The sequence below is a fragment of the Mchenga conophoros genome, linkage group LG17 (genome assembly GCF_057382185.1).
Source record: "Mchenga conophoros isolate Kocher_MC1m ecotype Shallow Benthic linkage group LG17, M_conophoros_male_GT1.1, whole genome shotgun sequence".
NCBI classification, from domain to species: domain Eukaryota; kingdom Metazoa; phylum Chordata; class Actinopteri; order Cichliformes; family Cichlidae; genus Mchenga; species Mchenga conophoros.
The window spans coordinates 4,059,017-4,074,714 of record NC_140542.1 but is presented as its reverse complement, the minus strand read 5'-3'; the positions used below and the strand labels follow the sequence as shown (position 1 = coordinate 4,074,714).

The following is a 15,698-nucleotide window of genomic DNA, read 5'->3' as shown; positions in this document are numbered from 1 at the left end:
GGTTTGTGTGTGTGGTGGGTGCTGGAAGGAGGTTTTTATGGTTATTGTATTATCTTATCCTCCTGGGAACTGGTCCTGATCTGCTGCTTCCTGCTTTGGGGGAAGAGATGGGCCAGAATTGAAGAGATAATGTTGTCTAGCCAAAATGACTGTGTGTTACTTTGTGCATTAGATGAGAAAGAAAATAGCACTGGACTGCGGCAGATTTTTCCCCTCATTTCTCTTCATTTCATGTAATCTGCACATGCTTTATCAGCTGCTACCGTGAAAGAGCAATGACATGCAACTACAATTCATATCTGGAGTCATAGCGGGACACTGCAGGTATACATGCACCTGATATTTGTGTTGTTTTTTTAAATAGAACACAAGCATACACTGGAGGAGCTCGACTGCATGCAGTGCCTTGAAAAAGTATTCAAACCCCGTGATCTTGTCCACATTTTTGTTGTGTTACAACCACAAACAATATATTTTATTGGGATTTTATGTGATAGACCAACACAAAGTAGTGTATAATTGTGAACTAGAAGGAAAAATATATGTGGCATTCAAAGTTTTTTTTTTTTTTTTTTTAGAAATAAAAATCTGAAAAATATGGCATTCATTTATTTTCAGCCAGTCAATACTTTGTCTAACTGGCTTTTGGGGCATGTCTCTACCAGCTCTGCACATCTACAGACTACAACTTTTCCTGTTCTTCTTTGAAAAATTGCTACAGTTCAGCAGATTGGATGGCAGGTGTCTGTGAACAGTAACATTCAAGCCTTGCCTCAGATTCACAACAGGAGTTAGAGGAGTCAAGCAAGGCCAGAATCAGCCTGCCAAAGATTCCAGTTGGCCCAATGAACATCTTCGGAGAATCTGAAGGAGGACAGAAATGTTTGAGTTTTAACTGCATTTCCATTCTTTTTTATAAAGACCTCCCCTATGGCAATTCATATAACACCATAGTAAATAATTAAAAGGTATAATACATATAAAATACATATGAAGTTGATTGTGGATATTTTGGTCACACACTGAAGTAAATGGCCTGTATTTGTATAGCGCTTTACTTAGTCCCTAAGGATCCCAAAGCGCTTTACACTACATTCAGTCATCCACCCATTCACACACTGGTGATGGCAGCTACAATGTAGCCACAGCTGCCCTGGGGCGCACTGACAGAGGCGAGGCTGCCGGACACTGGCGCCACCGGGCCCTCCGACCACCACCAGTAGGCAACGGATGAAGTGTCTTGCCCAAGGACACAACGACTGAGACTGTCGGAGCCGGGGCTCGAACCGGCAACCTTCCAATTACACTCTTGAGCCAAGATCGCCCCCTGGAAAGTACTAGAGAAGTATTATCACCCACTGATGGTACATGATGAATATATTTCACTCAAAAGGAATTATTAACCTGCCATTGGCTTGAAAAGTTAAGAAACCAACAAAGTCAACATTAATGGTCATACAGAACTTCATTGAAATATATCTAATAGTTCAGAATGAAGCTGGATCCAAATGCCAGATGGACTGACATACCAACACTACAAGCATTTAGCTTAAGTTTCATTCCCTCAGGGCTTCTGTGTCTTTTCCATTTTGACATGCCAAGTTTTTCTCAAAGTCAGTAAAAACCTTTCACAATATTTGGTCTGTTATTTAATTTTCTGGTGAATTTAATATGTTTTTTTAAATGCACAATTTGAATCTGAAAGTAAAACAAAGGATGAGAGAATACTTAGGCAAAAAATAACATTGCCACAGTGCATGTTGGCAGAAGTTAATCTGGACAGGAAAGACACATGCTCAAACACACACACTTCAAGCTAGGAGGGAGGTAACGCAGTGATGTAGTCTGGGGTGTCTGAAACACAGTGACAGGTAAGGATGGGGGTTGTATCAAGTGTGCAGGTGGGATTCTGAGGAACCCAAGCCACCCAGTGAAGGAGACTTCAAAGGAGGTTCCAACAAGAATGTCAACATCGACAGCTTCTGAGTAACACACACACATGCACAGACACACACAAACACGCACAGACATGTGATAAACACAAATGTTTGCCTTTGAGGTTTAAGAGGGTTCTTTTGCTGCCATCACAGTCAAACACTAACCATAACTCTAAGTGCTGGGATTGTCTTTGTGGTGCATGTTATTTCGTCTGCTAGGACACACACGCGCACGCTTGTGTGTGCGTGTGCGCACACACAATAAATCTAGGTGACATGGTTGTCTTGGTGGAATATCTTATTTCACCTGTTAGCGCACACACAGCTTCAACTGTTCTGTTTGCCTTTATGGCATATCTTATTTCATCTGCTAGCACATACAGAGATACACACACATACAAACACGCACACATCAAGAGATGTCTTAGAGGCTTATGGCAGTATTTCATCTACAACCGTAATGCCCAAGCACACATATATAGTCCAGAAGCTATGGCGGTCTTTGAGATACACCTCAAAAGAACAAAACAAGAAGTGTTTTAGGGGAGTCTGGGTTTGAGAATGGCAGCCTGTGATCTCAGCTAGCATCACAGTTGCTTCAAACTGACAAAAGAAGAAGCAGTGCTCAGACTCAAACTCCAGAGGAAAGATATTCAGCAACACTATACTGCAAATGCACCTACATACAGGTAAATACATGATAAGTATAAAGCAGTGGGGAAGCTGTCCCAGTTTCCTTTTAGGCTTTTAATCTTTACCTTAAAAATATATTCAGATTTACTGAAAGTTTCAAAACATCTGGAGCTAAAAAAGACCCAGCCACACAGTGTGTTACAAATCTCCTAAACACACTCTAAATCCAAACATAAGACCATAAAGTGAATTTGCCTTCTAAGATAAGATAAGATAAGATAAGATAAGATAAGATAAGATAAGATAGAACTTTATTAATCCCTCGGGTGGGTTCCTCTGGGAAATTCGACTTCCAAAAAAAGCACAGCAACGACCGAAGTTACAGTTACAGAATTGTTATATATATACACACACACACACACACACACACACACACACACACACACACACACACACACACACACACACACACACACATATATAAATACAGAGACAAATATAAATAAAATATACAAAGGGGATAAATAGAATAAATAGGAATAAAAAATAAAAATACAAGTGAATTGCACATTTCAAGTATTGAGTCTGTTGACTATTTACAAAAAGTATTGCACAAGGTATTGCACAGTGAGGTGAAGAGGCACTGCAGCTTAGTTGTTCCCCCCTCCTTTGTCCTCCTGTTTCCCCTCCCTCTCCCCTCCAGAGAGGAGTTAAACAGTCTGATGGCGTGTGGAACAAAGGAGTTTTTAAGTCTGTTAGTTCTTGTCTTGGGGAGAAGCAACCTGTCACTGAACAGACTCTTCTGATTGTTTATGGCCGTGTGCAGAGGATGCCCAGCATTGTTCATAATGTCCATCAGTTTCTTTAATGTCCTTTTCTCTGCCACTGTCACCAGAGTGTCCAGCTTCATGCCGACCACAGAGCTAGCCCTCCTGATCAGTTTCTCCAGCCTGGATGAGTCCCTCTTTGCTGTGCTGCTCCCCCAGCACACCACAGCATAGAAAAGTACTCCAGCAACCACCGACCGGTAAAACATCCTCAGGAGCTTCCTGCAGATGTTAAAAGACCTCAGCCTCCTGAGGAAGTACAGTCGGCTTTGGGCTTTTTTATACAGGTGCTCTGTGTTGCATGACCAGTCCAGTTTATTGTCCACCCACAGCCCGAGGTACTTGTACTTGTTGACCACCTCCACCTCCTCCCCCTCTATCTGAACCGGCAGTGGACCTTCTCTGGACCTCCCGAAGTCCACAACCAGTTCCTTAGTCTTTGAGGTGTTGAGTTGCAGGTGGTTTGTGTGACTCCATGCGACAAAGTTCCTCACCAGACTTCTGTACTCCTCTTCCTGATCATCCCAGATACACCCCATGATGGCTGTGTCGTCTGCAAACTTCTGAATGTGGCATAATTCAGAGTTGTAGCAGAAGTCAGAGGTGTACAGGGTGAAGAGAAGAGAGGACAGCACAGTTCCCTGTGGTGCTCCTGTGCTGCTGACCACAGTGTCAGACGTGATGTCCTTCAGCCTGACGTACTGTGGTCTGTCGGTGAGGTAGTCGGAGATCCAAGCCACCAGGCAGGGGTCCACCTCCATCCTGTTCAGTTTTTCCTGAAGCATACAGGGCCGGATGGTATTAAAGGCACTGGAAAAGTCAAGAAACAGGATCCTGACCGTGCCTTTTCCCCCATCCAGGTGTGAGTGGGCTCTGTGTAGGAGGTACAGGATGGCATCCTCCACTCCGACACCCGCCTTGTATGCAAACTGTAGTGGGTCCTGGGCATGTTGTACCTGTGGTCGGAGGAGGTTGAGGAAGAGCCGCTCTAGAGTCTTCATAAGATGTGACGTCAGTGCCACCGGTCGGAAGTCATTCAGCTCATTGGGCCGGTTCTTTTTGCAGGATGTCTTCCAGAGGGCGGGCACTCTCCCCAGTCGCAGACTGAGGTTGAAGACTCGTTGTAGCGGCTCCCCAAGTTCAGCAGCACAAGCCTTTAGCATCCTAGGACACACCTTGTCTGGGCCTGCTGCCTTTCTGGGGCGAAGCTTCCTCAGTTGCCTCCTGACCTGATCCACTGTGACACTGGGAGATGTTTGGGAGGAGGGGAGGGGGGGAGATGTCTTGCTGCTGAGAGAGGGATTGGAGGAGGGGGGTGTCATGGTGTCAGGAAGGGGGGGAAGCGAGGGAGGCAGGAGAGTGGGGAGAGGACTCTGTAGTGAAGGTGAGGGTGAGGGTGGGGGGGGGTTGTGGGCTGGTCAAACCTGTTGAAGAAGTTGTTGAGTTCGTTTGCCTTCTCCACAGTCCCCCCCACTGTGCTTTTCTTGGTGTTGTGGCCTACATTTATCATCGCTGAATGCATTGGCTGCAGAGCAACAGCAGTTTACATTTCTCCCCTCCTTTCCTCCTGCACTGATAAGGGAGCGATTAGGAGGTTATCTTTCAGCCAGATCTAACTTGAACACTGCTCACTTCTAGTTGCCTCTGTTACGTGTGAGTCCAGACAGACCTTAGACGAAGTCCTCCTGACAGCCAAGTTATTCCTGTCGTTTCCTGCTGGGAAGGGCCTCCACCTTGCAACATCAAAGCAGAGCAAAGCGCCTCCATCGCCTTGGGAAAGTCACTGAAGCTAATCCTCCAGCTTCCAGACGCACGCGTGATAAAACTTAGATACAGACTGATACTGAAAGACACACACAACCCGAGTCCTTATTGTTCAGTGGTGTTAGTAGCAGATGAAGTGGGATGATGGAGCAGCACAATCAGCAGCAGTGGCCCAAAAAGTTTTACAGTAGTTGGTTTTGGGAAAGCTTTTTGCTTATCTGTAATAAATAAGTTTTAGAAATAAGTCCTTTAGTCATGTTGTGGGGTTTTTTGCCTTTAAAATGACAAAGAAGATAAAATTATGCTAGCCTGTACAAGCTAGGGACAAACGCCTCACTGATTCAATCTAAAATACTAAGCTGCAATACGAGCAACTAAAAGTAAGACTGACATATGTGTCTGTAATCACTGAAAGTGGAACTGCTGAAGAAAAACACGCGCACTAATAAAGGAAAAAAGAGCGAGAAGCAAAGAAAGTGCCTTTTTCATTAGAGCAACGAGCAGAGGAGGATATAAGACACAAGAGTGCAATTTCAACAGAAAGAAAAACATGAAAGCACTACATTAAACAGCAGACTTCTCCGGCCATGCAGTAACTTAAAACAAAATAGGCTGCTATTACCATGATGAAATGCTGAGCTTGTGAATCCCATAAGCATGTGCAAATATCAAACCACCAAACAGCACAGATATTGAGAAGGGGGGAAAAATGAGCTTAATTATACATTTTATCCCTCACTGAGACTGTCATGGTCCCCGTGCCTGCTCGGCTGACCCTGTGTGGCTACATGTTATGTTTTGTCTATTCTCTCTCTCCTCTCTCTCTGCTCGCTGCCTGGGCGGAGCTCATTGTGAGCTCCCGGCCTCCACCACCTGTAGGCAATCACCTGTGGCTCCTCACCTTGTTTGCTCCCGCTACTTAAGGCAGTGACTGAGAGCACCTCGCCGCTGGACTATTGAATAACGCTCGTCAGTGCTACTTTAGCCTCAGCCAGTTTTGAGCTCTGTCCGTGAAAGTTCCGTGCTAACCCTTGTTCTCTGTATGCAGATTTCTCGTGTTTGGTTTGGAGACTGGACGCTTTTCCCGACCCCGCTCTGCACCCCTGGGAACCCTGGCCCCCTTCTCCTTCACCTGTATATAGTGCACCTGGAGTGTGTAAGTAAACCTGTTTTTCTGAGATTTCAGTCTGCGCCGAGTCCTCCCTGCTCCTCCGTGACAGAGACAGTTTTAGGGAGTGTTTTGTTGCCACAGCCTTGCTGGCCAGAATAAATCCTGTGTCTTAGCTGCTACTGCATCTTGATGCTGCCGGTCAGTATTTGTTGAATGATATGAAAAGCCTATAAAAAACTCCCTGAATTTCATTTCATTACCTGAAACCGAACAGACGAGTGACACAGAAGACAAGAAAAGCTCTAAAAGCGATCATCAGTGACCTGCATTTTAATCGGTCCATTAACGTTCTTATTTTCCACTAACGGGAAAAAGAGCTTCTGTTCATATCTGCCACCTTTTTCCCCATCACCATCAAGTTCAGCTTCACGGTTGATGAATGTTTTCTTTCCCTTCAGGATTAGGGGGCAATTTCTTACAACCTGGATCACATTTTTGTAGATGTAGTTGGCCATCGGTGTCATTGTCTGACTGCTTACGTGTCTTGCTCCATCTTTTTAGCGATGTTGTGGTCTATTCAATGATATATAGCTATTAATAGACATCAATGCCATATTTTATTAAAGCAGAAATATCCCATTTAATGTCAGGCAACGTCAATGCACTTTTAAAGCAAGTATTGTAAAGCCCGACTTCCTTATTTTCACATTACAGCCTCATGTGTGAATATTACACTGTTGTTAGAAGCTATTTGTTCTCTGTTTGGTTTTGTTATCTTATGATTGTATGCCATTTTGTCAATTATTTCTGCTGAGATTTTTCACTTTAAGCTTTTACTAATAAAAAAATCCTCTGCAATCTACCCTTGGTTATTGAGAAGTGAACTGAGCTGTGAAGTGGATCAGCTCTAATCAGAGAGCCAAGTAAAAAGTTGATCTCTATCCATGCAAAATAACTGCTAACTGGAAATCAAAGTCCTCTCTACATTCCCACTATAAAAACTGACCACTGAAACAATTATGACCGCATCTAAATTGGCCCCACTGCACCCTCCCTAAAAACACAATCCATCAAGAAATGTGAGGGAGAGCTGCGGTCTGCGTTTCCTCACTGCTTAATGAAATGCCTGGATACAGTCAAACAGCTCCAGCTACTCGAGGAAAAAAAAAATCAGAAAAGGCTATCAAACTGAGGTCACTTTGCTTTGTGCAATCTCCCCAAATATTCCAAAATATTTCAATTAAAACTGCACAAATCAATGCCCTTGTCTCCTTCTAATTTTACAAGAGGCCCTCGGAAAAACTCCCTCTGCATTCTTGCACACAGTCAGCAGATGTCCAAATATGTTTAACCTTATCAGCTTTATGATATGGACTCCAAGGTTTATACTCAAGGATGTTGTCTGAGCTGCTCTCGCTGTTTTGAAATTACTAAACATAAAAATGTCCTTTAAACTAATAGCAACATAAGTTCCATGGAAGCTGATACAATACAACTATGCAAGCAGGTGCAGTGGCAATGCGTTGATGTTTAGCCATGATCACAATAATTGGCATAAAACACAAAACAAAGGAGAAGATTATGCAATTTGTTGACAGCTGGAAAGTCAGAGGATCATTATGGCAACTCCATAGAAGTGTGTATTACATATAATAAGCGACTTATCCCATCACTAAAACCAAAAACAACAACATGTTGGTGGAGCCAGTTGTGGAAAATGCTGACATGCTGGTGGTTACGGTGGAAAGGTCGGGATCTTTGTTAGAAAGCTACATCGGCACATCCAAGCCATCGAGTTCTTGTGAAATATTCTTGTGTTCTTGTGGTGCGAGTTACTTCTTAGCCACTGTAAGTGTATGGTTTTTCATTGTTGTTTTTTTCATCCAAAGCAACAATTTTTGCCTTTTTCTCTTGTATATGATCGACATCTCTTGACCTCACTTCTTCTCTGATGCTCCCACCTATCTCTTTTTTTCTAGAAAAAGAGCAGCATCTACATATTGAACTTGGGTGTTTACAGCATGTGTTCAGTGGCAAGACATGAAGCCAATCCTGGGCAGACCACCTCGCTCTCTTTGATCATCTCTCGCTCATTCTTTCAGCACTTCACTGTATCTGGTGAACATTTACAGCTTAAATGTTGTGCTGAGCTGAAGGAACCCAGCATGCTGCTAATGCTCTATGTAAAGCCTCAAAGTCAGTATCTTGTCCACTTGTGAGGTACATCAGACTGCTGGAAATTCAGCCAGCAAATAATACAGCAGAAAAGCCCTCCAAGGAGGAAACTTTCTCCACCCTAACTTCACCACATGTAAAGGCAAAACAGCAGCATTATTCATGCCATGTCAAATATTTACGACACTGTGTAGTTTATTCAGCTTTGGCCAGTGTTCCTGGTGTTGGTAAACAAAATCCTTACAGGAGATGCAGAGACTCCAATTACACAGCGTTAACTGAAAATATCCAGATTTCTTCTCAAAGTGAATGACACAAAACAGACACTTTGCTAATAACTAATGCAAACTGGCAGATAGCATTCAGATATACGTGCAGTCTTTTAACGAGGCAGCGCACAAAGGTCAGAGGCGAGCAGCAGCCGATCGATGCAAACAGCCTCATCAGCTGACCTCAGCCTGTCAGCCTACAGATCTGGAAACCACCTCGGAGTTTTTTTATGATGCTCTGAGCTTCCCAAGTTCCAGACATTTGGAAAAGCTTAGTGTTTTGTGTTTGTGTCTCTGACACGACAGATAAATTCAAAAAACATTGGTGAAAAAGACAGGCCTTTTGAATTTTTGGTGATTTACGACAGCACAATGTTGCACCATAAAAAGTGCCTCTTGGGCCTTGATGTATTTGCAGTGGGTCGTGTGGAAGATTGGACCAAAATCAGGATTTTTAGAAAGCTTTTATTCATCCGGGGGAAGACTGACTTAGCATGCACGCATTTTCAGCGGTGCTTTACTTACTCATAATGTTCCACGCTCTCACGTCTGGAAGCCTTCACCTGCTGGCTGCCGAGCTCCTCCAGCCAAGGACTTACAATAGACAGCCAGTGAGCGCCTTGCTTAAGGGCACTAATGAAAACGTAGGCAGAACCTTTTTATTCAAGTTCTGGATCCCAGATTTAACCGCAGTGACTGTGTGACCCCTGGACTGCCGTCTTCTCAAAGTGTCAGTCACTCAGCGAAGGCACTAGCTGTGGAAAGTGTGTGCATGCACGATGATAGTTGTGTGGTGGAAACTAAAGGTGGAGGGGAGGACAAGCACAGTCAGAAAGAGTGAAGAAAGAAAAAAGCCGGCTTTTTTGCACTCAAATTTCCAAGTTTAAAGCAAAATGGGCGTCTGCTGACTGGGGGGGGAAAAAAAATTCAGGGAAAAACGCCAACTCCCAACTGCCTTAGGGTGAGTGTGACTTATCAAACCCTGCAAAGAGGATTGATACAGGAAAACGTGCAAAGAGGCCGCTTTGCTGAGAGGCCTTCGTGCAATTTTTCCAGTGAGGACAGATGGAGGACTGCCGCTAAAAAACACCCTAACTGGGAAAGGATTGTGCAGTCCTGACGCAAGAGGGGCACAATTCCACATGTCACAGAGCGTCAACAAATATGTTCAAATATTTAAACAGATTTCCCTATAATTACACCCCTACTGACCCTTGGATGCGATACTGCCTCTGGGCCGACCACTTCAGGCTCGTGTTGAAACAACCGCAAATTAATTCCTCACGTTAGGCGTCCAAGTTTGCCTGAGACGGTATAATGCTGCGTACCACTTGACATGGATGGCAGCACTCATCGGCTAGGCTACTACTTCCAAGGCAAACATACTTCTACCCATTGCGGCTAATGCTCCAGCCCAAAACATTAGCTGAAGTGTCTAATGCTGAGGACAGACAGAGTGCAGCCACTAAGTAAGCTGGTTGCTGTCTAAGCTTGGTGTCTGGGCTTGGCAGGTTTGAGGACAGTGGCGGAAAATGTACCCGTAATTCCCTCCTAACGTCCCCCACCCCACCTCCCTGTATACCAAGCGTCTACTGACACAATGACTCATTCAGGCTAAAGTGTCTCTATTTAACCTTACCACTTTGTCTCCTGACAGTGAACTCTACTGCTAATAATTAATAAGATTAAAAATGAATCTTTTTTTCTTCTTTTATCAAGATTTCCTCAGCTTTTCTGAAGCAGTAACAAATGGGCAACAACTCATCCTGGGTGTGCAGATTCATTCAGAAGGAAACACTCCTGCAGACAGCAAAACCCTTTTATTTTACATTCCTTGTTTTAAATGGATCCAATCAGCACTACAAGGATAATATAATTCTTCCATGCAAACTAGGTAATGTATTTTTCTTTACAAGGACTAAAGCACAAGGCCGTGGGTTAAACTTCAAGAATAGTGCAGTTGTAAACACCATGCTTCACTGCACACACATTATTAAAATCATAATTTTGTCTCCCATCACGGACTTGAGTCACACTCCTACCGCTCCATTTGGAACAGTTACCCCTTTACAAGATGAAAAGACAAAGTGTGTGTGTGATCTACAGCCAGCTGCTTCAGCCAAACTTTGAATGTATCAACTTCTTGGCAAGTCATGATAATTTTTATTCATCAAATAATTTTAATGACCCTTTTCCCCACAGACTAGTGCAGAATAATTGTAGCGCTGGTTGGGTTTTAAAGGACTGATACAGACACAGTCTCACAGGCAACCTGTCATGTGTTGCTATCTAGATAACGCAAATTCCAAGCCAAGGTTTTGGGTCCCATTTGCACGCTGCTACCCATGCTTGCTACAGCTCACTCCTACAGTGCTGCAAGGTGCTGCTTTGACATTTTCACTGCAACATCTGTGAAAACATCAGGTGTTAAAAGGGATAATCTCAAAATACCCTGGAATGTTTGCACTTAGTCATTTGAAGGGGAGCTGTGGTTCCTGTTAATACTTTATGGGGTTGTTTGCAGCACTTACTGTATATATGTGGGCTAATATACAGCAAGCTGGTCCTTATATCATTTGCCAAATCACAACTTATTTTGTAATAATGACTGGCTTACTGGACATTAGAGGGATGGTGCATAACCACTTATTGAAGACACTGTTAAGATGACAGATTATTTCAGTGAGGAGGCTTTACTTCCTCCCCATCTATAATTTTCTTGCACCCATAGGAAACACAGCAACATATTTACATAGTAAGTGCACATTTTCAATAACACAGAAGAATCTGAGTATTATGATCAAGCATTTGCCTTTATTGGCTTTCTCAAAATTTAATCCATAACCCGGAGTTCTTGCAAAAACACACATACAAAACACACATCAGACCATTAGAGCTGCTAGTAAGATGGTGTTGAGCATAGTAAGCTGTAAAAATGTCTACATGCTGCTATGCCAAAGGCAGAGAAACCCTCCCAAAATGAGGGTAAAGTGGGCCGGTAAAGAGTAAACAACTTTGCTGTTAAGTGTTACAGCTCAGGTTGTTAGTGCCAAGTGCTTCTCTGGAACTGAGATCTGGGAAAATGAGGCTCGCACATACATAAAGGCATGCACACATTCCCAGTCTACAAAAGATTTGTAGACCCCCCCAAACCCCAGGACATGCTTTAATTTCACACAATTGCAAACATGAATTGTGTATATTCACACTAACTGATATCGTAGACTATATAAAGAAAAAAGCTGCGCGCCAAGTTCCTTCTAAGATATTTTACAGGCAAGAAAATGTGCAGCAACCACAAGCTTGAACTTCCCCGCCTGTTTTGAAACAAATGTAGTGTTTGCTTCAACTATAATAAGGCCTCACTGAAACAGTAATACGATAATAATAGAGTTTTATGGCTTTACAAGATAAAAAAGTTTCCTAAGAGAAGGCCAAAACAGTCATTTTGATCTTGTCTCTGTGCTCTTGCTCAGCAGTCACAGACTCACCTGTGACTAGAGCTAGTTATTAGATGCCACTTGTTTCTTTTTTGGGTCATATTGGGCATGGTGTTTCAGCAATCTTCCTGTACTATTCATCTGTGAACTAGAGCTAGTTATTAGATGCCACTTGTTTCTTTTTTGGGTCATATTGGGCATGGTGTTTCAGCAATCTTCCTGTACTATTCATCTGTGAACTATTAAGATATTGTATTTAGTCTTCTAAGTAGCTTTTGTTTGCCAACAAAGGGAAATAGTTCAATGGAGGGTGAAGGAACAGTAAGAGTGTTATGATGTAGCTTTAAACTCTTACTTTCTGTTTCATCGGGGAGAATGTACTCTTGCCCAGGAAATGGTGAAGATAACCTCTCTGGCATGTCCTGGGCCTACTCCTCCTTGTCCACCTGGGCCTCTGGACATGCCTCACTCAGGAGAAGCCCAAACCACCTCAACTGGCTCCTTTCAATGTGGAAGAATAGCAGGTCTACTCTGAGTTGCTCCCAGAGGTGTGAAAGTATCACCTATCTTTAAGGCTGAACCCAGCCACCCTTTGGAACAAGCTCATTTCCCACCTTTGTAATCTAATTTTTGGTCAAGCGTTCTATTAAAAAGATGAAAACCGCATTGTTCCTTCTGAATCTGAGGGTTAACAAACGGACGGCCTCTCATGGCGCATATCTTATCACAAAGACAGGAGTGTGGTGCGTTCCAGCAGATTTTGCTTACCCCAAATACAAATGAAAAAAGTTTGACAAAAGTTTGTGTCCGCAGCTCGGACACAAACTGTTTGTTGTTGTTTGTTTTGTTTATCCGTTTGCTTCACATCTGCTGGCACAAAGAGGTTTTCCTCCTATTGTTTGTCACAAAGCATCACCATAAAGCCATCACCTCCAACATGTTCAAAGAACAATGAATAATAATAATAAAATGTAAATAATGGTTCCAATTTAAACACAAAAGGTCTAGCAGCATTCACTGAGGACTGGCTCAAAAAGAGATCCCATCTTTTCTAAACTTACAATACTGTCTGTTGAACAGCATCTCCAACTCCTATGGTCTGGGCATGATAGAACATTGTATTGTACATACTGTGGCTTCAAACCGTCTAAATGCCACAACTAAGTGAGGGGTGAGAAGGGAGGGAGTGCCGTGTAGCTCAAAAAGAAATGTGCTCCAAATGAGTGGCACCTTAGCCAGTGGAACTTGAATTAGGTTTGAGTTGTTGGCTCAGACTTCTTCCATCTTGGGTATCCTTAACGTAAGGCACCTGGTCCATACAGCACCCACCTCCCAATCCCACAGCTTCAGCCAGACAACCTCATTTCACTTCCTCTCCTTCTGTCCTCGCCTACTCTTAGAAAAGTTGGCTTGAATCTACAGATTCGAATTTGGTTCCTTAACCTGTGGTGCAAAGCAGTGTCCCTGAACCAGCTACTACAATTTCCCCTCTCTCTTCAGGCTCACATTTCCTTCCAACCTCCACCCTGTAGTTACCTTACCTTCACCTCCCCTCTGTCAGTGCGCCCCAGGGTGGCTGTGGCTACAATGTAGCTGCCATCACCAGTGTGTGACCGTGTGTGTGAATGGGTGGATGACTGGATGTGTAAAGCGCTTTGGGGTCCTTAGGGACTAGTAAAGCGCTACACAAATACAGGCCATTTACAGGCCATTTAGCTGTTCCCTCCACAAGGCCAAAAAGTGAACCAGATGCAGAGAAAGATTAAGGTTTTAAACCTGAATGAGGTGCCTGCATCTCCTTCCAATCCAGCAGCTCAAATGTCCTAAATCCTGCCATCTACCGAATGTGTTTCTCCGGTGAAGATAGCAGAGTCACACTCTGCACTGAGCAACTCATCTTTTTGTGAAGTACCTTGTATCAGCTTTTCCACATGAATCATATCCTCTCCACTCACCCTCAAATAATCTTTTCTATCCGTTTCCCTGGCTGTAGTCTCCTGCACAGTTCTTTCAAAATCATTATCTGGCTTCACTGTACTTTACTTTGAAACCTTTCTAGTCAAAGTACAGTGAAGCCAGATAATGATTACCTATAGGTGTTGCCAAAAGTTTACTTTGAAACCTTTCTAGTCAAACTTTTGGCAACACCTATAGGTATCTGCATTTGAAAGAAGCAATACAAAAGCCTCTTGTCTCATCTCCAACGGGGCAGTTTGGTTGGACAACCTACTGGCAAACAACAGTCAGCATGATAGCTGCTACAAGGAACCTCATGCCCTTTCATTAAGACTTCAGTCTTTTCAGTTTTAAAAGCAGGAATACAACATAAAATGAGTCTCTGTGGCTCTTCATCATAACAGGATTTTAAAGGCGAATCTTTGCTTTTTTCCCATATCAGTTGATGTCAGATACAAACGCTTAAATAATGAATCACTGAGTTAATGACCTTCCAGTGTTGACACAGACATAGACTCACTGTAATTTACTTCTGCAATATGAGGGCAACGCATAACCATCAAGAAGATTATTTTTAAAAACAAGCCTTACAGTTTAGTGCTATTAATCAGATTCTTTGTTTTAGAGGTAGGGATAAAATAGGTGGGGGTGTGTGGGTGGGTGGAAGCTTGGTGATGCTACTGTCCCCCTGGCAGATGGAACTCTACAAAAACATTGTTTATTTAAGTGACAACAACACCCAAGGCCGCTGGGTTGGGAGAGGAAATCAGAAGAGTTTTAAAAAACTCTTAGAGCACGCATCACCAAAAAACCCAAGGTTGTTAAAAGCTAGTATGAGCTTTCACATGGGAGCAACAACAACAGCAGCCAGTAAATAAAACCAAACTGCAATGTGTGTCAGGAGACGTATCCTGTGAGAAAATTCACTCTGATCCAAAAAGCAGAGCTCTGCTGACCATGTGGGGAGGCCAGCAGAGAGGAAAGAAAGTGAAAGGGGAGGAATTAGACTTCAGCTTCCCATGACAGCGCCAGGGCATGTAGTTCATGTTTAACACTCATTAATAGCAGTGTTAACACTTTATGGGCAAACATAATACAGCCAATAGAGGAAATAAGGTTGTGATGTTGAGTTGGAAATAATTTTATTTTATACTGGAGAGGTGCTTTAATGGAAAGGCCCATCTGTAGCCCACACAAAAGACTAGCAATAAAACAATCTCACAGGGAAGTGGGATAGATGTGGGATACATTTAGACCCAGCTTTCCAAAAATGGACCAAAGATATGAGTGAGTTTCAATTTAAAAAAAAGAAAATTAGTTTTTCTTTACATATATTTTCTACAGATTCTGGTTGATCTATGCATCAAATTACTGCAGAGCTTACAGCAGATTGTACACAGTGTAATCACTTATTAGATTTCAACTATTTCAACCACACACTTCTTCTTCTTCCTGCTTGTAAGCAGCGTCAGAAAATACCAACCCTCCCACTTCATTAAAATGACTTTATAACTTATATTACTGTAAAAATTCATTTCATTTTTATTGACAGAGGCGCACAGACAGAGACATGCACCCACAAGGCT

The 15,698-nt window shown here is 43.0% G+C and overlaps 1 protein-coding gene and 1 long non-coding RNA gene across 5 annotated transcripts in view; one reads left to right on the top strand and one right to left on the bottom strand.

Moving 5' to 3' along the window:
• nav3 (neuron navigator 3) overlaps positions 1–15,698 on the bottom strand; it is a 183,389-nt gene that overhangs the window by 158,465 nt on the left and 9,226 nt on the right. The window lies entirely within an intron of this gene.
• On the top strand, positions 5,951–12,684 carry LOC146554912 (uncharacterized). The gene is made up of 4 exons (XR_014889342.1): positions 5,951–6,130; positions 6,210–6,317; positions 10,436–10,610; positions 12,548–12,684. It is a non-coding gene; the product is annotated as an uncharacterized LOC146554912 (long non-coding RNA).